Genomic DNA, 22,830 nt, shown 5'->3' with positions numbered 1-22,830 from the left:
AGCATACTTGCCTATATTAAAATCTTTGAGCTGTAGCTTCCAAATAGGGCATCTTTTGTACTTTCATTCCAGGAGTCAATTTAGATATCTCCCTAAAACAGTGAGGAAGGTGCTCTTTTTGGCAAGAATCAAAGAATTCTTGTATGGCACCGCTCCAAATATCAAAGGGCACTTCCTTGACCTCCTTTATAAGGTCCATTGCTCGCTCCACAACTGACTCCCAATAGGAGTAGTATGCTATATAGTTGCGCTATTCTTTTTCTCCTCCATCAAAACCCCATAGCCTACCAATGTCTTTGCTTAGAATATGATCTAGTACCCAGACCTTCCTGCAAGCAATACAAAGCACATAAAAGGATTAGCGACTTCAACATACCATCCCAAAGGCACTTCCAGATTATCTTTGTGCTGTAAGTGGGGTTTGCGTAATTGTGAGAAGCTTATTAAGTGTGACATTGTGTTCACTCTCCAAGTCTAGACCATATAGCTTACTAAACCACTACTCTCTTAGTGCCGGATTTGCCACTGCAACCAATTTGCGTCTGAGATAAGTCTGACCTCATCAATGGAGCTCTTGTGTTTTTCATTATAGCCTTGATCTTCACAAGAGAGGCTGGCTTCTGCGATCCTTTTTGATAGCTGTTCCTTAAATTCTCCCTATATGTGAAACAAAATTTAAGTAAATGCTTTACAAGAGACATATGAGTACAAAGCATGTGTAACCTATCAAGTACATCAACTGCATGAGAAAACCATGGGGAATATTCCACCAAATCCAAAGATGCACCTTTTTGTCCTCTTGTATTTCTACTTCAATTTCTTGTAGAGCCTCTTTGTCAAAGAATCCAGCTTTGCTCGTTTCCAAGACCGAGCCTCCTAATGAGAAAAATATCACTTGCAAGTGACCGCTTCACATGAGTTTGTGTCAAGCTATGGAAATGTCAAGCAAAAAAGAACATCAGAAGAGATTCTTACAAAGGAGAAAGAATAATGAGTGCAAGAGTTACCTTTTACCTGTTCAGGCAGTCTAGAGTCCATAGCATTGAATACTCTTCGTCGGGAGAGAAATACGTCATGGTACACTTAACGCGCACGTACTTTGAAGGATCATCACGGCAAACTACAATTTTTTCACACTTGTATTACAATATTTATTGATGTACAATGAGTATCTATGAAAAAAAACAAGACTTACCAGTGTTGATTTGTGACATCCAAGCTTTGAGACGATGGTTCCCATTGAGTACCACCAATTTTTGACCTTTGAGATGCGTCCAACTTTGAGAAGGGATAACTCCATCTCAAATTCTTGATTAATAGCACCCCAATAGGACGCATCCCACTGTTTCTCTTCCTCTTTTGACACACGAATCCTCTCCTCATCGGGCAAAAATTCAAAAACAAGAAAGTTTCCAAGACTTGACATATATCCTACTTGCTTAAACTTATTTTCTAATTCCCCATTGTTCCCTCTAGTACTGCAGACTGCTTCATGACCCACCAACCGACACAAGGGTACCCAAGAGAGCTCTATATCTCGATGAACCTCATGCTTAGCAACCCAAGTTTGCAAGAGTTTTGCATCAAGCTCCACATACCTAGTCTTGGTCTTCTCAGCATAGACATCAAGGCTAGTCTCTTTTGGGTTTGAAAGTTGGGATTGGGTTGGGGAGACAACACGTGGGTGGTTTCCGATTCTGCCGCCATTACCTTACCACACAAAAAATATTCAAAATTTTGTCAACTTGTTTTTTATCACGATGATTTAATGAGCAAAAAATGAACCTCTAGGAATACTTAACAATAACCTGGATCCTTAAGTCAAAAGCAACTTCAAACATTAGAAGACAAGTGTAAATACCTAAACACGTTGATTAGAAAGTCATAATTACAAAAATAATATGAAAGTATTCAACAAATGCGAATGTAGGGCATCACTCCAGATGCATTTACCTATGCATTCCCCTTGAAGGCATGTGGCACTATATAAAAAGCTCAAATGGGCAAGGGTATGCCAAGTAGAGGTAGGGTCCGAAAGCTCTAAACTATTTTTAGCTGATGCAAAGCGAGTGTATCTCTCTAGAATGTGGCAATTTGTCCATCATTAAGATGGGATATGGTGAATAGGAGCAGGACGATGAAGCTCTGGACTATTTTCAACTGTGCCCACACCCTCAATTACATCTCGCCAACCACATGAGGCCACGTGTGGATTGGTCGTGAACATCAATAGCCTGTATGTTGGTGGTGATGACTTCAAGCTTTGCATTGTTGTAGTAGGTAACCTTGTTTGTGAAGATTGATAGCTTGATTGGGCACTCTGAGCTTGCCTTAATCACCATGCTCTTCTCATCCTTCTCTAGCAAGTGGCATTTTATTCAACACTCAAGTCACCTTCTCTCTATTCCAATTAGACAGAGAGAAAGGAGTTGTGCCCACTACCCTTGGCATCATATGTTTCTCAAATTTCAAAATCTATCCGGTTTTGGTTCAAACCTTTTTCAAAGAGAGAGAGTGTCTTTCCCCGTATGCTTCCTCTGTACTTAGTTTTGAAAGGGTGACGAATTTCTAGTTCTCCTACACTTTTTTGGAATTGTAGTCACAAGTAAAAATTTACTGCCTTTAATGCTTATTCAAGTTGATTGAGTGGCCCAAATCACGGCCTGCAACACACCAAATGTTGAGCTTGAGTGGTAAGATAGGAGTTCACAAGGCACCTTGGATATTGAATATGAGTGTTGATTCACCCCAATCCATCTTGATTTTTGCATAGTGGAGATTGAAGACCCAGGAATTCCCAAAATCCAACTTTGCTTTCTAGCTCTTTGAATGGGAAGAATTCTATCAATCTTACCAATTGATAAAGCCATTTTAATGCTAGCAAGAGCGATGAAAGGGGAGACATGCTCTTTTGTCAGTCCGTATATGAGGGGAAAAAAATATTTCACAACCTTGGCATCCTTGTGATGACAGGGATACTAAATATACAAAGCGGGAATTTCTTGGAGATGAGCTTGCCAAATAATATATGTGCCTGGGAAAGTAAGCCACCAGTGGCACATCACAAGAAGTTTTGGATAAATTCTTACAATAATTCGCACATTGTGACTTACCTCAACATCACGAGCTTCTATGTGGGAGACACCGTATACCTAGCTAGGTACAATGGGGGGCAGGGGACCGCCGGCTAGCCGGTGGTCCCCTGCCCCCCATCGTACCTAGCTAGGTATGCAGTGCCTCTCGAGCAGAAGCTCATGATGTTATGCATTGTGTGAAAAACACTGAAAAAGACCCTGTTTTCCTACATGAGAAAATTTCTAAATCTTCTTGTGCATGTGTACGCAAGATAGTTGCAAATATCATTATCTCGCCTCCACAACATTTTTGAATGACTTGATCCATTCTAGCTTCTCCTAAGATGTTATTTTTCTTTATGGCATAGGAAACAATATCAAGTGCATCTCGTTGCAAGGCATGTTGTTTCCTTAAAAGGTAGGTTTGGAAATTCTCCTTCAATTTTTCTTTATGGCATACACATACGAAACAATATCATGTGGAATATCTTTCAAGTGCATCTCGTTGCATCAATTTGCACCTTGAGAATGACCACGTTTTGCATATCTAACAATAAATACATTCCATGTCACAACATCTTGAGCTAGCAGGCTAGTAGAGAGAATCCATATGAAAGTACAAGAGCTTTATATAGAACTTGATTTGAGCTACAACAACCCCAAGTCCCAAACTCATGATAGTTGCATTCCTCAAGAACTCATTGTACTCTCTACGACTTTGTACTTCTAAAGAGGTCTATGTTGGCCTATGTATCTGATTCCCTTGATGTATTTGATCATCTTTTGTATCGATTTCTTGTATTGGCTTATCTCCCTGGTTAGGTCAGGTCGCAGCTCCAATAGCTGTCATGTAAAATTTTTGCTCTTCTAATACAATTCCTAGCGCTTATGGTTTTAAAAAAAAAACCAAAAAAATCATGATAGTTGCAATCCTCAAGAACTCATTGTACTCTCTACGACCAACCAAAACACTTCCAACTTTGTACTTCTAAAGAGCTTTAAAAGATGGAAATTCATGTATCACAACCGTGGAGGTAGAACTTTGAATGAGCAGACATGCCGTTACAAACACCTGTGATGAATTAAAGTGCAAAAACTAAGAAATATATGTTGTTTTCTTAAAAGGTAGGTTTTGAAATTCTCCTTCAATTTGCATGCTTCACAACAACAAAAGCTGCAAATGGGACAACCTCTGTAATACATATGCATCACAATTAGCATACTATCATGACATTCGAGAAAGTTGCATGACTCATCAATAAGTTCACATGGCATTTTTCACACTTGATATCATATCTCCTTTTTTTTGAATGCACATTGTACCATTGGTGTTTTGGACTTCCATGCTAAAAATTATGGCTTCCTACTTTGACTCAATTGAAAACATGTGCCACCAAGAGCAAAAACCACATGCATAAAAGGTCAAGAGCATACATGATGGGGTCTCAAGCCCACAGCAAATCACAACCGGCTATATAAGTGCCCATCATGCCTCAAAAGTATACACGATGGGGTCTCAAGCCCATGCTAAATCACAACCAGCTATATACTAAGTGCCTAGCAGACCTCAAAAGTATACACGTTGGGGTCTCAAGTTCACAATGTCTGGTCTTGTGGCTACCATACTGTACATCAAACTGCCAACTGCTGAAGAATATGGCAATTTTGCCATTTCCTCTTTCTTAGCCACTATCTTAGGAGAATCTTCCTTGCTAAGTTTGGAGTATGCTTGCATTGGGGTACTCAGTGACTTCCCCCCCTGCATACTAAAACGTTGCAAGACTTTGTGGATGTACTTTTCTTGAGATAATTCAAGAATTCCATGAATTTGTTGAATTTTTTATACCACTACCTTGAACCTTTCTTGAGGCCATAGAGTGCCTTTTTAAGTCTACAAACTAATTCTGCCCTTGTTGACTTTTGGGTTTCGCATACAAAACCCTTTGGTTGTTTCATGTAGACATATTCATCTAGATCCCCATGAAGAAATGTTGTGTTCACGTTCATTTGGACAAGTTCCATGTCCTAGATAGCAACCAAGACAAGCACAGTGCGAAGTGTAGTCATCTTTACTACTGGAGAGAAAATCTCATCAAAATCCACACCTTTTTGCGGCTTGAAACCCTTGGAAACTAGAAGAGGCTTGTATCTAGGCTCGGGATCTTTCGTTGTATACTTCTTCTTGTATACCCACTTGCAAGGTAAAGCATTCTTGCCTTTTGGTAATTCACCCAAATCCCATGTCTCATTAGCCACAATCGAATTGTATTCTGATTGCATAGCCTGCTCCCACTTAAAGCTATCATCCATTTGTATAGCTTTTTTGTAGTAGGTTGGCTCGCCACTATCAATGACCAAAATGTGGTGTATAACGGCTCAAACCGCTCGGGTGCACGAGATACTCTTACAGAGCACCTTAGTGTCTGACTGTTGGACTCTGCTCTCTCCAGAGCAATAGTAGTATCTTGCACTTCAGGATTAGGTGCAACACTACTGAACTGAGTTGGTTACATCCTCAAAATGAATGGGCTTCTTGTGCATGTTTGATTCATTGAAAATCATGTGTGTGCTGCGAACGACTTTGTTGGATTCTAGGTACCAGAGACGATAGCCCATCCCTCCATTTGCACCATAGCCGATAAAAATGCATTTGTGTGACCTGAGATCTAACTTGTGATGAAGTTCTTTGGGCACATGTGCATATTTCTCACATCCAAATACACATAAATGCTCATAGCTTGGCATTTTCCCAGTCCATAATTCCTCTGGAATTTGAAATTTCAAAGGAGAACTAGGTGACCTATTGATGATGTGCACTGCTATTAGAACAGCTTCCCCCCAAACTCTGGAGTAATCTTCACCATAGACATCATAGAGATAACTCGCTCTTGAATCGTGTGATTCATTTTTTCAGTTATCCCATTTTGTGCTGGTGTGTATGGAGCAGTAAACTACCGACGAATGCCTCTTCGATTGCAAAAATCCTTGAACTCCGTGGACACGTATTCTCCACCATTGTCCGTGCGAAAAGCTTTGAGCTTTTTTCCTAATTGGTTCTCAACTATGGCGAGGAATTTATGGAATGTTCAAAAGAAATATTCCTTGTGCTTAAGGAGATACACCCACCCCTTTCTGAATGAATCATCTATGAACGTGAGAAAGTAGTTTGCCCCCCTCATTAGGAAAAATATGAACCCTCTAGGGGCCCTTTGGAATTAAGGTTAATTAGAGACCATCCAATGAGAAGAGGGTGGTGGACACACTCTATGCCCTCAAAAATGTAGGGGGACAAAGTAGCCTTACACTTCTTAAATGGGCTCTTACCTAGTGAGAAGGTTGGGGGGGGGGGGGGGGGGGGGTTGGGCCATATGGAACCCTCCAACTTTCCTCCTTTTTTATCCGGTTTTGAAAAAATCCCAAAAATTTGAAATTTTTCAAAATTTTCAAAACTCAACTTTTATCTTCTTAAAACCCCCCAAAGCTATTTTATGGTCAAAAAAGCATTTTTTGACCTCAAAAAGTCAAAACGTGTACCCAAAAACCCTAAAATTCAATTTTTAAAAAAAACTTTTGAAAAATTTGTTTTTACTATCCAGAGCTCCCCCAAAAGCAGTCCTTAGGCAAAAAGTTATTTTCTCTCTCTAGAACCTCTTTTCCAACCCCTCCTTGGTTGCAACCATCACACTCATCCTCTACTCCAACACACTCTCTCTCTACACCATCTCCATTGCTGCAGCAAGGAATCTCCTTTCTCTTCCCCTACCACCTTCCATTGCCACACCAAGCAAGGGTTATCCACCTTCTCCTCCCATTGCCACAAGGGTTAACCACCTTCTCATATCACTTTATCCCGCCTACATTGTAGCAACAAGCAAGGTCCTGCTCCTCCTCCTAATTTTCTTTGCTCAACCATGGCCAACTCTACTTCGCAAAGGCGGACAAAGGATGATGTCACAACACTTGCATGCCACAACACTAGAGGTATAGATGATGAGTGGGTGCCACAAGAGTTCACCAACGGTGCTTGGCTATACACGCAACCATCTGCTATTGGCTCTCATTGTGTGCGGAATCGTGTAAACTTGGATCTTCATTGGAAAGGAAAGCTCCTTGGCTTCAAGAACCGCAAAGACAAGGGGACCGTAGCCATTGTGCAACATGTTTTCTCAATGTCAACCATGCAATTGCAACAACCACCTCGATTTCCAACACATTGTAAGTACATGTTTTGAGAATACAAAGCTAGGTGTGAAATCACAGTGTAATGTTATTATGGATTCATACTTAAGATTTGTCATGCATTTATAGTCATATTTCCATCCACGTTGGTGGAGGAGCAGCCACTACATAGTCTCTCCGGCACATTCAATGCTATACATGCGGATATTGGAGCAACAATGTTCCCACATCTTTGCCCAACCAAACTGGTTCAAAGAAGGATTTTCTTCTATTCTCACTCCTATATTGTCCCTACTTCTACACAAGCGTTTGGAACGCTTGAACCCATCAAAGTAATTTCCTTATTAAGTATGGAGTGGCCGATGCCAGATTTGTGGTCGGTAGCATCTTTCAAGAAAAAGATGATAATAGATGTCCAAAACTCTTTGAAATACTCTAAAGCTTCTACGTCTGTGGGCTTGAGTTGGTGTTTGCCTATTCATTGTTTTGTGCACATTTTTAAAGAGTTTGGATTTGTGGAGACTACCACAATGCTTGTATGTAAAGATGTGCATTACGAGGAATTAGGAAGGCTTTTAGAAGAGGACTGGGGTTTTGTGGAGGGCATGCACAACGGGGACCGATACCGTTGTAAGGTTGGAGCTTCAGGTATTGGAATGCGCTATTTGAAATCCCACACCTCCTTGTATATACGATTTCACTATGATCGTTGGATGTGCAAGCTTGGAGTGTGGACTCCCTTACAGAGTGTAGACGGCGCTATTGCAAGCTTTGACATTGTAGTGAAGATGCCCAACGATGCTTTGGATGCAGTCCAAGTATACAAGCATTGGACTCTCAGTAATGTGCGAGAACATTTGGTTATTATGGGTTTTGAGGCCCTTCAACAAGCACAATTTCGTTTACAAGGTCACAAGGTGAGAATCCTTCCACCACATTTTCAATACATCATGGTTTGTCGATCATTGGATGCTTATTGTAATGAATGTCCGTAGATTGGGAAGAGAATGGAAGACAAATTGAAGGTCGAGGAGGACTGGGGGATGGATGGAACTATGCTATCGATCTTTTAACTTTGTAACTCTTGCAATTTTCAAAACAATCCCCGATGTCATCAACATGATTTGCTTCGGCAAATCATGTCTTTGAATATAATTTTTCGCATTGAGATGAGAAATCATTTTTTGGTGAAAGTGCCTTTTTTTTAATGTTAAAAAAGGGTCCATTATAAAAGGGGGGGCGCCTAACTCATTCACTATTTTCACTTTTGCAACTCTTGAGCTCCTCCACTCTCTATCTACACCCCAGGCTAGACATGGATGCTTCCACAGCCTCTGCATCTGCACCCCCATCCACCCCTTTGTCACGCTTCATCCTCTTCCTCGAGGACACCAAATACAAAGGGAAGATGGACCTCCACACCTTTTTTACTCGTCTCCCTGACCTTAACGCCACAATTTCCCTTCACATGGATGCATTTGCCGATATTTTTGCGTTCATGGAGGAGCACATCATAAAATATTATGTATCTATCTTCCCACATGCAGGGATCTGGGTGCCTTGCGATCTTTTGCGCTATATACACAAAGGTGATTGCCCATTCTCCAAGCGGTTGCAACGATTCCAAGAAATTGCCACCGATGCAGGCCATTACTTGGATGAGCAAGCCCCAGGGGTGTCAGCGCTCAAGAAGCGCAAGTTGGGGGTGGAGTACCTTTCTCGGCTCGCAACATTTATCTTCTTGGTGAGCGAGGAACCTGATTTGGAGGAGCTCCGCTTACCACACCTTCAGGTTGGGTCCTTTATCAAGGACACCAAGGAGCAGCAGGTTATCCCCATGAACCTTGCAGCGGAAGAAAAGACACTCCGGCTCGAGTACCCCAAGGGTCTCGAGGAAGTGGTTGAGAAATCCATAGTTGTGGCTGGCCCTAGTGACACTCCAGTGCCACTACCACTGACGGATGTGGCTATCCCAGAGGTAGAAATCAGCAGCTTCTCCTCAGTGGTAGTGGATGGGGAGGAGTATGTGTTTATGCATGATTTGGAGAAAGCATTTGTCATGCGCATGGATGAATGCTTGAGCGTGCTATGCAACAACACCAAATGTCCCTTAGACAATACGCAAGATGCCCTAGAAAGCAAGCTCTTGCCAGTTGGGGACTCTGTTGCTGACACTATTGCAGTTGTATGTGCGGAGGTCTTGGCATCATAGCAGTTGCACGTGGCTGAGGAAGAATTCCAAGCCACGCAAGCCAAGGTTGAGGCTGCTAGGATGCCTATGCCATTATGCAACCTCCCATCTGATGATCCAAAGCTCGTATCTGCGTTGCATGGGAGCATTGACTTGGATGCAAAGGGCAACAGGGAGGAGGACGACAAGGAGTAGAAGGTAAACTGTATCCTAATTTTCATGTTACTATTTTATCCTTCATTGTCTTTTTTCTCAACCTTCATCGGTTTATGACAGGACATCGTGGAGCTTGATGATTTTGCTGCAAGGACGGGTGGCAAGCAGACGGGCTTTGGACCTCAAGCTTCCCTTGCGCATTACCTAGGACAACTCCCCCCTTGCGATGTGGCCATTATCCATAATGAATTTACTCCCCAAGCCCATTTTATGACTTGGTCGTTGAAAGCTTTGAGCAAGTTTTTGTGTTTGAGCACCATTGCTCAAACTGCACATCAAGTGTTCCTAGTGCGTAGATCCCTTGTATGCACAGCGTTTGGCACTATCTTTCATGGTAAAGTCCTTGCCCAGATAGGGATACATGCTTCCATTGGCTCAACTGACCCAAAGGCCATAGCGGAGTCCCTCTTGACTGGGGAGTTGCCTTACGCGCAAAATAGGCACCAGGAAATGGTCAAGAAAATTATGAACTCCTTAGATACATGATGTAAAATCACCGTTTTGGAAGTAATAAAAAATATTTGGAATTGTCTCTCTATCTTGCAAATTCTTCTAACTATGATTTGTCAATCTTGAAAATTGTTGTAATTGGTGGTATGTTTCAATAAGTTGTCTTTTTTGCTTGAAGTAACAACACAACGGAAGTTGGATGCACATGATATTGGGTCTATTATCTTTGTAATGATATGACTTTGCAATTTCAAGTTCTGTATGTAATTTCAGTTAATTTCAGTTAATTTAGGTATTTTAAGTATCCTAGGGGGTAGAGATGCCTACCAGGAGCAAAAAAAAAGGCTGGCCACAAGGCCGCGCAAATGACCCATCCACCAGTTTTGGATGGGCCATTTGCACGCCCTTGTGGCCAGCCTTTTCTTTGCTCCTGGTAGGCATCTCTACCCCCTAGGACTCTGTTGTTTGTTGACCCTGTTCTTCTCTCCAGCACTGGGCACGTTGCTTCATTCTTTTTCTAGGTGTTATATCTTGAGGAGGTGGAGATTTAACAGCCCTCGATGACTCTAATGCCCTACCACCATGCCCACTGCTAGAAGAGTTCCTGGAACAGCCAGGTGTTCGTGGCTGTTTTCTTGTGCCTTTAAGCCATGCCGGCTTCTCACATCCTTGGAGGGTGTTTTTGTTGGCAGGCGGATGCTCTTTCGCGGCTTGTTTGGTGCGCACCATTTCGTTGGTAAGAGCTCACATGTTCTTAAGAAATGAGTGGTTTATGAGAGCATGCAATATTTATAAGGGCCCATTTAAAAAGGGCCATGTTCACACTAATTTTGAAAAAAAAACTATTATTTTTTAAATAAACATGTCACTAAGAGTTGGACCCTGCGTTCACGTTTAGTGACTCGCGCAATATCCACTTTGATCCTTGTCGCACTCTGCATTGCCGCCATGCAGCATGCTTGGTGGGACCTTGAGACATTTGCCACTTGTTGCTATGCTCTTGACGACTCCATTTTTGCACTTCAATAGCAATCTTGGATTGTCGTGCAGGCTCCATTGTGAGCTTACGAGCAAATGTTGTGCGAAAAAACCAATTGAACATCTCCTCCAAATAATTGGATTGCACCATTTCACCACCATGTCGAGTATTTTTGAAGTACACTCCCCTTGCTCGATAATGGGACTTCTCCATGCCTTGAGTGCTAAAACTTTCAAGCAATCCATACTTGTGCATAAAAAATGCACCATGCGCAAACAAGATATGCTATTCACATGAGTAAATGATCCACATTATTTAATAAAAACAATCCCTTGTAATAAATACACCACGTAAAATGGCTTACCATGTAATGTGTGATGTTATTTTCACCCCAAGAAAGGGTGAAGACCTTGGTAAAATCCGCCAAGGCTTCTTGAAATGATTGGCGTTGTTCTTCTGTTGTGCTGTTAAGGCCCATAAGCTTGACCATTTTATCAAAATGTGCCCAAACTTGCTTGCGCTTGTTTGCAAGCTCTCCATTTGAATCATTGTCAGTAGTAGCTTTGCATAACTCCTTCCAAAGCTCCCAAAGGTTACCTGCCTGCTAGTTGGAGCTGTTTTGAGCATCATATCGACTTGGCTTTCCTTGGGAAACTTTCTTCAAAAAGTGTCTAGCCTTTTGTCCACTCATTGACACTTGTTGAGCAATTTCATGGGCCTCCCCTGTGTTCTTTGCAGCAACGATAGACACATTTCCACCGTGACAGCCAATGGAATTCAAGAGTACCTCCACTCTTTCGATCGCTTCCTGGGACTTTTCCAACGGTTTCATTGTGAAAGCATAGTCAATGTGGAGCTTCAATAGCCTATCAAAAATGTGTATGAATGCATGTAATGTACAAAAATGTACATTCAATAGAGGAAATGGAAAGATTGGATTCCAAGTGTGGTCCTTTTGATCACGGTCTGGGGCATTGAGCATGGGACATCTCAGAATATACGCTTCCCATTCTCTACCTTCATCTCCGACATCACGACAATCTAACCCTTGTTCTCCATGCCCTTGCCATGGAAGCATGGAACCGACCTTTGCAGTGCTCTTATGTGATTTTTTTCCATTAGGTTTGTACCCTCGAGTGCAAAATGGACAAGGCATGAGAGAAGAAGCCCCTTGTTTGCAGCCAAGCAAACACTTGATGGTCTTCAAATCCCCACCTAAGTGCCACTCCACATCATAACTACCAAAACCCTCAATCTCCAACTTCTGACCTGCAATTGGGGAGTGTATTACTTCTGTGATCCATGGAGTTCTCTCAAAAATCCATGAAAGTACTCCATTGGTCTCTTTGGGCACCTCAATAGAACCCAACCACCAAATGTCTTTCTCTGATTGCATGCTAAAAGATGGGGTGGGAGATGGCTCGACTGAATTCCTTCGCTTGGTTTGCAGAAGGGCCTCGTTCATTAGAGTGACACTTAGCCTCTCTAACCTTCGACCTTTCACTATTTGACACTCATCGAGTTTCAGCACAAAAGCGACTTTTGTGGCAAGCACTACAAAATAAATAGTGCCAAGACCTTAAACTTCAGAGTCTATGATAAGAACAATACCAAAGAAAAAAGTAAAGTGTGTCACCTTCTTCAGATAACTCGTAAAATCTAAGCATGGCTTCTTGAAGCCTTCTAAGATCCACGAAAATATTGTTCCACATTATGTAAGGAAAGCCCTTCTCCGAAGGTCTTATGGATTTTTTCTTACCTTTTTCCCTTGTCTTTGTTGCGCACGAAGCATAAAGGGAAGTTGGCATTGTGTCCTCAATGTGTAGGTATGTCCCAATGCAGGAGAACACATCTTCGTTTGTGGCCTTCTTTGCGAGCTTGACCTTGTGAGGAACGAGAAATAGGTTTTCCACAATGCCATGTTCTTTGAGGTCATACTTTAGGAGTTGGAAAATAGCATGATAGGCTTTGGTGTTGATTCCAGCCTCATCACAAGCTTGTTGCACGTCATCATCACTAACCACATTTCTCAATTTACGCATAAAGGTTGACTCGATCATCTTGGCTTGTTCCACCGCATGCCTCCTGGATGAAGTTTCTAGCAACAAATAAACATAAATGTTAGAAAATAGTGTGAAGTAAGAATGCATCATGCAAGTAAAGACCAAATCACCTTGTGGATGTAACTCATTGTTTGTGTACTCCTCCCGAATGTGCAAGAGTTTCAATGGATGAATACGTGCATTTGCGTTCCCTTGCACCAAGGGGTGTTTCTTTCAAGTATGTGATGGTGTTGGTAAGCTTTTGGATGTGGGACTCATTTTCTTGCATTTGTTGTTCAAGAGTTTTAACCACCCTCTCTCAAGAGGCAACACTCTCTTGTAATGCCGTTGTCTTGAGGTGAAGAGCTTGACATTCGTGCATCCACATATGCAAAGAAGCACCTGCACCCATACACAACCGCTTGCAACAGCCTAACGAGTCTGCTTCTCCCCTCCCAAGAAATTGAAGAAATGTGGAGAGGCTATTAAACGGTGGATGGAAGCGGCTTATAGGGTCGTAAGGGTACAAATGGCCATCCATCCAAATGTCAACATTGGTATTACAAATGGTGCGACGCTCCTATGATGACTTTTGATCACCCTCACTAGCAGTCTTCGGTGAAAATGTCATGGGTAAACGAATATGTATGCTTTTGGTGTGTGGAGTACGTGGTGGTGGAAGCAAACCATTTGTGATGTCCGTGAGCACCATGGAAGCTGTTGCATGAGGAAGCAAATGATGAAAAAATGGAGGGGGAAGGGTAGGGAGGTTGAGGAAGATGGGAGGAGAGAAGGAGGGAGGGGGGGGAGGGAGAGATTGGGGAGGAGGAGGAAGGTAGGGGCAGGAAGGGAGAGGAGAGGGAGAGAGGAGAGAGGAGGGAGGAGGAGGAGAGAACAAAATGTTCTTTACTTTTTGGGGGAAAAGATTTTTGAAAAAATGGACTTTTTAAGCTTGTGGGTTAAAAAATGGGTTAAAAAATGATTTTTGGATATGTATATATGTTGGGAGGGAGTTTTAAGTAAAAAACAAGTAAAAATGAATTTTTTTTAAACCCCTATGCTTCCTTCGCTTTAAAAAAAGCTAGAGAGAGAAAGTGACCCCTTAGGTCCACATCCTACATTTGTTAAAAAAAAAGGCTAGAAAAACCTACTCAAAGCTACCTTCTTCAATGCCCTTGCCCCCTAGACCCCACACAACATTACCTTAATCCCTAAAAATTAGGATTCCTAACAAGGCCCATGCAAGGTTCATATTTCTCTTAATGTAGAGTTTTATGTGGCATTGGACTACACAAATCACAGTGCACTAAGTCTAGGGGTTTGCCTAGTATCTTGTTCAATGGTAAAGATGTCAACCTATTCTGTTTGCTGTATAGACAATGCTCACACAATGGAAAGTTTGTGTAATTTAACACAGGTAAGTAGCCAAAACGCTGGTGTTTTCATTCTCTTTTGGCTAATATTCCCTAGCCAGCTATGCCACAACTCAGTAGATGGCAGCTCGGCAACATAGATAGAGTGTTCATCAACACTCAAAACAAACATAGAGTACAAGCATATGTTTACGACCTTTCATCACAACAAGGTTGTTCTTGCGGATCAGCCAAGAACGATTACCAAAAATTATAGTGTAGCCAAGATCATCCAATTGCCCTATAGAAAGCAAACTCTTGGTAAGCTTGGGCACGTGTCTGTCATTCTGCAACACAAAAGTAGTGCCATTATGCATCTGAAGTTTTACATCATCAATGCCAATAATGTCAAGCTCGTAGGAATCACCAAGCTTGACTATGCCATGCATGGATGCATAAGAGAAAAACCACTCTCTATGCGGTGTGACATGAAAACTTGCACCAGAATCAAGAATCCAATTTTGTGCATAACCCTCATCCCATGCAATCAAAGCATTTGGAGTGAGATTTGAAGTGAAAATGAGAACATCTGAGGGATCTAGTGTCACTTCTGCATGAATCTCTATTGGCATAATGATCATCACTGGAGATGGAGCTTTCTCTAAAGTAGTGGTGGGTATGGGAGACTTAACCACATTGAGCTCCTCAATATTTACCGTACTTTTACCTTTGCCAGAATTATCCTTTTGCATGTTTTTCTAATATCTTAGGAAACTGCAACAATCCTTTTTGTAATGGCCCTTCTTGTGGCAATAGTAACACTCGACATTTCTCATATTGCGGTCTCTACTTGAGTTTCTGTGTCTGCTAGAACTACGAGAATTTTTCTCTCTACTTTTGCTTTTGTATTTGTTCCTATCATGGCCTCTAGCCTTCATTGAACTACCAGCTATATATGCATCTCCATGACTAGCACCGTCAAGAGATTTACATCAGATTTCTTTAGTGAGCAACACATCTGTGATAGCATTGAACACTAACTTTCCATTCGGAGCCGAATTGCTAATGGTTGTGCATAAGATGTCCCATGAACTAGGTAGAGAGCATAACAAGAATATAGACTTGAGTTTGTTGTCAAACTCCTTAAAACCCTGAGATGTCAACTGTCTGAACAAGGAGTTGAACTCATTTAAGTGACCAAAAACTGTGCTACGTTCTTTCATGTTGAGCTTCATAAGCTTTTTCATGAGAAAAATTTTGTTGGATGCACTTTTTCTCTCTTGTGTTGAACATAAGCTATCCCAAAGTTCCTTTGTTGTTTTGTTCTCTATGATAGTGAAGAAAATTGACTCGGCTACAGGTAGACGTATCGTAGCCATGGCTCTCACATCCAAAAGCTCCCACTGAGCTTGTGTATAGTCATCATCTTCTGCACGCTCTTTCAATGGTTCTGATAGGCCTTTGTTTGTCAAAACATCTTTTATGTGCTCTTTCCACATGGTGAAGTTGCTGCCATCGAACTTGCGAATGAAATACTCCTCCTTTTTTGAAGAAGAAGCCATCGCTGATAAGAGGGTTTGAGAGGTGCCAAACTATGGTGAGAAGCTACAGAAATTTGAACAGAGTCTCCTTTGTATGAGGATTCAAACCTCAACTCAAAATACGCATAAATGTGCCAACTGCACTAACTGTGCATCTACTACACAAAACCACTGGTTTGTGACTACCAACCTAGCATCAAAAGCATAAAAATCTGTCCAAATACATAACCTATGGTTAGGGTACCGTAAATGGAAAACTCTAGCTAACTGTATCACCGAAAGTGTCTCAACATTTGAACACACCCCAGCTCAAAGAAAACCTCACGCTATTGACCCTCCAAAGGCTAATGCAGACACAAATGGACCGGCCACAGTCTCAAAAAGGGCTCTTCCACTGCGAGTCTCAGAAACGACCAGGAAAAACTGCCAAAATAGCCAAAAAATTGCTCCACACGTAGTACAGTGGGTAGTGTTCGCAACTCAACATACATGAGTAAACCACACTCAAATAGGCGCCAAGAACTACTGCATGCAGTAAAAGTGATCCCTGTAGAGATATTTTCTCTCAAAAGAGCTCAGTAGCACTAGGTGTGCTCACAAAAAAATGCATCTATCAACGCATCTATCTGTAGAGAATCTGTTATCAAAATGACTGCCAAATATCCTGTATGAGGACTGTGTCTGGTAATCTAGAGAATCTGTGTGTGAAGAGAATGAAAAACCCCCTGTAACTTGTAACCTACGTTGGATGGGGGGAAAGGGGGAACACACCCGGCACAAAAAAGCACGCCTCTCTATAGCCCAAGATAACCACTACACCCCGATCCACTAGAGTTCACCTTCCAAACTTGACAATTCGACTGCAAATCCTACACACGATCGAAAACGCACAACCTTTGCACTAGCCTAGCCTGCTATCAGCTTCACACAACACAAACCACTCTCTCTTTCTCTCCCACTCACACCACAGGCCCGGAGAGGCAGACACTTCTCAAACCGACACCACATAGTAGGGATAGAGCAAAGACAAGAAGCAGGAAACAGGGAGAAGAGATAACACCAAACTCAGATATGGTTTTCTTTCCGGTCACAACAAAAATCTATTACAATTCCAAAGAATCCGCACTATCGCACGGTGTAGTCGTCTCCGATAGGATGAGCAACAAGGGGTTGGGAAGGTCTCTGATGCCGCCTGTCTTGCACCAGTAGTGCACATCTCATACAATTGAAGGTCACCAAAAACCACCTTTTGAAATGCGAAAGAAAACTTGATCCTTACCCTGATGACCACTTTCTTCATGACATTGTTCCAATACCATGCTAATCTCCTCCTTGCAAAGAACTCTTCTCAACACTCCGTCTCTTCCATAGGTCATCAAATCTTCTCCCACCAAAACGAACTTCCGTGCCTTTTGAACAACTCTTATCTTTTGCAGCTTTGAAAACCCCGAACATTAACCAGTACTCAAAATATCATCAACCTCCTTGAGAGTTTCCCTACTTGCATAAGTAGCCGATGCCACATATAGACTTGATATTTGAGTCTACACTCGATTGCTAGCTTACCGATCCGCTTCTTGATTTTGTTCTCTCCTAACATTCTTAAACTGCACTTCTTCAAAGAACTTTGACAGCTTCTTTATGGGGAAAAATCAATTTTTGAGAGAATTTTTTTTACTTGCCACTGTCCCAAAAGTTGCTTGATAACTAAGAGGGCATCCCCCTTAACTACCAACTTGGAGGTGCCAAACTCGACACATTGCTTGAGCCCCAAGTGAAGTGTCAAGTATTTGTTTCATTATTCGTGTGAACACCCGCCAAATCATAGGCCTTGGAAAAAATTACCGCACCATGGGGATCCTAAATGACCACACCACCTCCTGCCTTCTACACAACTCTTCTATAACCGCTGCCATCAAACCACATGGTAAAAGCTTCCTTTAGATCTGGTTCCTCTACCACATCCTCTTTCACCACCCTCGGGTAGATGGGTAGGTCCACATCCTTCTTGACCAAGATATCCACCAAATGAGACCTACAAGTATGGTCAAATTCAAACTCTTGCAATTCCAATACCCATTTTCTTATTCTTCTCCCTGGCTGTAGATGAAGCACCACTTCAGGCAACAAATTGTTAGATGTGAGCACATAAAACTTCCGCATGATTAAATGCACTTTGAATTTGTGGCAGGCAAAGACCAAGGTCATTACCCACTGTTCAGGCTCTGTATATGATCTCTCCCCTCAGGATAATCACTCTGCTATCAAAATAGATTGATTTGTAGTACATACCTACCTTTTGCATTGCCTTTTTGATGTGCATAACCCTTTGCAACAAGTCGAGCCTTATGGCGATCGATCTCACCATCCAGCTTGCGTTTCAACTTGTAAACCCACTTCGTACCAATGGCCTTTTTGCCAGGAGGCAAATCACATACAGTCCATGTGTCATTTTCTATAAGTGCATCATATTCTGATTGCATGGCAGCCATCCAATTTTCTGAATTATGTGCTTCATCAAAAGATAGAGGCTCCTCAACATCATGCAAGCTAGACACAGCCAAAGCATAACAATTTGATGCATAAGATGCATGGTGAGAGCCTGAACGAGTACGACTACACAAAGGTGCATCCAATTTACTGTCACGCAAAGTGTGCACCAGCCATTTTGGCATGCCTCTAGCCTGCTCATTTTCAGCCCTTTCCTCATTAAGTACATCATGTACATCTACATCAGTAATAGGTTGATCTAAAACATTTTCAGAAACCCCCATAGGCTGTACATTTTCCTCATTGGAACTTACATTCGTATTTCCACCACTGAAAAGAGGCAAAAAAGTGTCATAAATGTCCTGTGAGCTTACATTATTGTCTCTAGTACATGACAGCAAGGGCTGAACAAAATCTTCCACAAACACTACATCTCGTGAAACCAGAATACGCTTTGTTTGCGGATGATACAACCTGTGATCTTTGCTTTCAGCACTATAACCAACAAAAATACATTTGACAGCCTTATGATCCAATTATTTGCGTTGCACTTGTGGCACCAAAGCATATGCCAAACATCCAAAAACATGCATGTGCTCAATAGAAGACTTTCTATCATGCCATGCTTCATATTGAGTAATAGACTGCAAAGCTTTTGTAGGACACCTGTTAAGTACATAAGTGGCACACATTATGGCCTCAAGCCAAAAAGAATGCGGTAAAGCTTGACTTTTGACCATACATCATGCCATTTCCGTCAGTGACCTATTTTTCCTCTCAGCAACACCATTTTTTTGAGGTGTATAAGGCACTGTACATTGGTTTTTAATCCCACAACTAGCCAGAAATTCATTAAATTCATGAGACATATACTCCCCCCCTCGATCGGAACGAAGGGTGCCCATAGTACATTTCGAGACATTTTCAGCCATAGCCAGAAATTGTTTGAAGCACATAAAAACTTCGGACTTCGCTTTAAGGGGAAATACCCATGCATGCTGGAGTAATCATCAATGAAAGTCACGAAGTACAAGTAATTGCCCTAGGACGGAGTTTGCATGGGCCCACAAACATCACTATGCACAAGCTGCAACCTGCATGTGGCCCGAACTGAACCATCCTTTGGAAATTTAGAACACTGCATCTTACCCAAAATACAGCCTTCACAAACATGTTTGACAGGTGCTTCAAGAGGCGGCAAAGAAGCATAACAATCTGATGCATAAGATGCATGGCGAGAGCCTCAACGAGTACGACTAGACAAAGATGCATCCAATTTATTGTCACGCAAAGTGTACACCAGCCATTTTGGCATACCTCTAGCCTGCTCATTTTCAGCCCTTTCCTCAGCAAGTACATCATGTACATCTGCATCCGTAATAGGCTGATCTGTAACATTTTCAGAAACCCCCATAGGCTGTACATTTTCCTTGTTGGAAATTACATTCGTATTACCACCACTGAAAAGAGGCAATAAAGTGTCATAAATGTCTTGTGAGCTTACATTACTGTCTCTAGTACATGACAGCAAGGGCTAAACAGAATCTTCCACAAACACTACATCTCGTGAAACCAGAATACGCTTTTTTTGTGGATGATACAACCTATAATCTTTGCTTTCAGCACTATAACCAACAAAAATACATTTGACAACCTTATCATCCAATTTTCTACGCTGTGTTTGTGGCACCAAAGCATATGCCAAACAGCCAAAAACACGCATGTGCTCAATAGAAGGCTTTCTATCATGCCATGCTTCATAGGGAGTAATAGACTGCAAAGCTTTTGTAGGACACCTGTTAAGTACATAAGTGGCACACATGATGACCTCAAGCCAAAAAGAATGCGGCAAAGCTTGACTTTTGACCATACATCGTGCCATTTCCGCCAATGACTTGTTTTTCCTCTCAACAACACCATTTTGCTGAGGTGTCTAAGGCACTGTACATTGGTGTTTTATCCCACGACTAGCCGGAAATGCATTAAATTCATGAGACATATACTCCCCCCCTCGATCGGAACGGAGGGTGCCCATAGTACATTTTGAGACATTTTCAACCATAGCCAGAAATTGTTTGAAGCTTATAAAAACTTCGGACTTCGGTTTAAGTGGAAATACCCATGCATGCCTGGAGTAATCATCAATGAAAGTCACAAAGTAAAGGTAATTGCCCAAGGACGGAGTTTGCATGAGCCCACAAACATCACTATGAAAAAGCTGCAACCTACATGTGGCCCGAACTGAACCATCCTTTGGAAACTTAGAACTCTGCATCTTACCCAAAATATAGCCTTCACAAACATGTTTGATAGGTGCTTCAAGAGGCGGCAAAGAAGCAACCATATCAGATTTCTGCAAACGCAGCAAACTAGAAAAATTCAAATGACCAAAACGTGCATGCCAAAGTTTTGCATCTGAAATAGCCCTTGAATTTGCAACAGCATTTGCAAAATTTTATCCACACTTGTCATACAAAGTGATCTTATACAGCCCACGGCACAAAAGGCCAGATACAACAATTTCATCACCACAATTGAGATCATGAACTGTACATCTATCATCCACAAATTTGACTACGAGTCCAAGTCTAGCAAGTGCGGATACAAACAAGAGATTCTTCTTGATCCCAGGTACATAAAGTGCATCAACAAGTGTGAAGGAACTTCCATTTGCAGTAGTTAGCACAATCTTTCTAACTCCCTGAACTGGATAAGAGGCATTGTTGGCACAAGTGACTGAATTCCCATGAGGGCATCAATACCGCACCTATAGCAACCGTACCCACCGACACGGCCACATAAAAATCATCCTCATTGTTAGGAGGACACACCATAGGCAACTGATACAATATTTCCTTCACCTTATCAAAGTCTACCTGTGCACTTGAGTCCACACCATCAAAAACCATGAACATGATGGCTCAACTTTTGCACGGGGTACACATACTGGGAGAGCATCCAAAAGAACCTAGCCAAGTACTTGAGTTTGTGCACAAAAGAAGCCAAAACTGCCGCATCGGTGGGAGTCTCCATCAAAACTAAAGCCTTCACTTTTTGAGGATCCACTTCTATACCATTTTGTGAAACTACATGGCCCAAAAGATCATCCCGCGACTGTGCCAACTTGCACTTCTTAGGGTTTAATTTCCCTCCTTCATCTAATCTTTGGAAACACAACTTTAACTTGGACAAGTGCTCCGCCCTAGAACTATAGCAACCAATATCATCCATAAAAACTCTGATAAACTTATCCAGATATGGTCCAAATACCCTATTCATACAATCTTGAAATGTCACATATGCATTTACCAAGCCAAAAGGCATCCGGCGATAAGCAAAGCACCCCCATGGTGAGATGAACATAGTTTTTAATCGGTCCATAATAGAATACCACTCATGTCCTGCAACCTGGTTAAAAATCTTGTCCTGAAACGGCAAAGGGTAGTGGTTCCGCTTGGTAGCAGCACTTTATGGTTTATAGTCTACACACATCCTCCACTTCCCATTCTTCTTTGATGTAATGACAACAGGCTCAGCCACTTTTATTGGATATATAATGCCTGCCTCCAACAGCTTGTTGATCTCTTGCCACAAAGCCTCCTTTTGAATGTCTCCCATCCTTCTCAATTTTTGTGCCTTTGGCTTGCACCCGAACTTAAGAAGAATTCGATGCTTCACTCCTTTGGCTCCTCGCAAATCCTTGTACTCTATGACAAACAAATCGGGATACAATGCACATAGCTCCACATAGATTTCTTTTTCCTACTTGGTCAATCCTTCCCCAACATATTCTCTACCTTACCAGCTTCCAAACCACAAATCGGAGCTTCCATACCTTTAGAGCATTTAGTAGAATCAATCATGACTCCAAATAGGTCCATGTCTAGCTTTAACAAATCTTCATCACTCTCTTCCGCTTCCACACTATTCGAGCCTTCATCGTAAGTCGACTCCATCTCATACTCGTAGCTTGTAGTGGAGCCGTCTTGACCATCCTCAGCGGGTGAAAACGGATTTCTCTAGTCTTCAAGTCGAGCACAATTTGCCCGCTTCTCCCGATCCGGCAAGGTAGAAACCCTTGTTCCCCAATCCTGTTTGGCCCCGATTGCCAACAACCACGGCCTTCCTAGTATGATTGGATATGCATTTTCACCTGCTTTCATAGCAAAAAAGTCAATGAGGCATTCAATACCCATAACCTTCACCTTCACATCTTGGGCCACTCCCAAACTTCGAGTTTTGGCATGGTTGGCCATTCTCATCTGAACATTAGAACTGACCATACACTTGATGCCAATAACTTACATAGCAAACTC

General features: G+C 42.0%; 1 pseudogene; it reads right to left on the bottom strand.

Annotated features, from left to right (window-relative positions):
* Nucleotides 1-250: 250 nt before the first annotated feature.
* LOC147459952 (uncharacterized) lies at nucleotides 251-22,470 on the bottom strand (annotated as a pseudogene).
* Nucleotides 22,471-22,830: the final 360 nt, after the last annotated feature.

Source organism: Adiantum capillus-veneris, chromosome 4, assembly GCF_014529385.1.
Source record: "Adiantum capillus-veneris isolate H3 chromosome 4, ASM1452938v2, whole genome shotgun sequence".
NCBI classification, from domain to species: domain Eukaryota; kingdom Viridiplantae; phylum Streptophyta; class Polypodiopsida; order Polypodiales; family Pteridaceae; genus Adiantum; species Adiantum capillus-veneris.
This window is presented reverse-complemented; position numbering and strand designations above follow the sequence as displayed.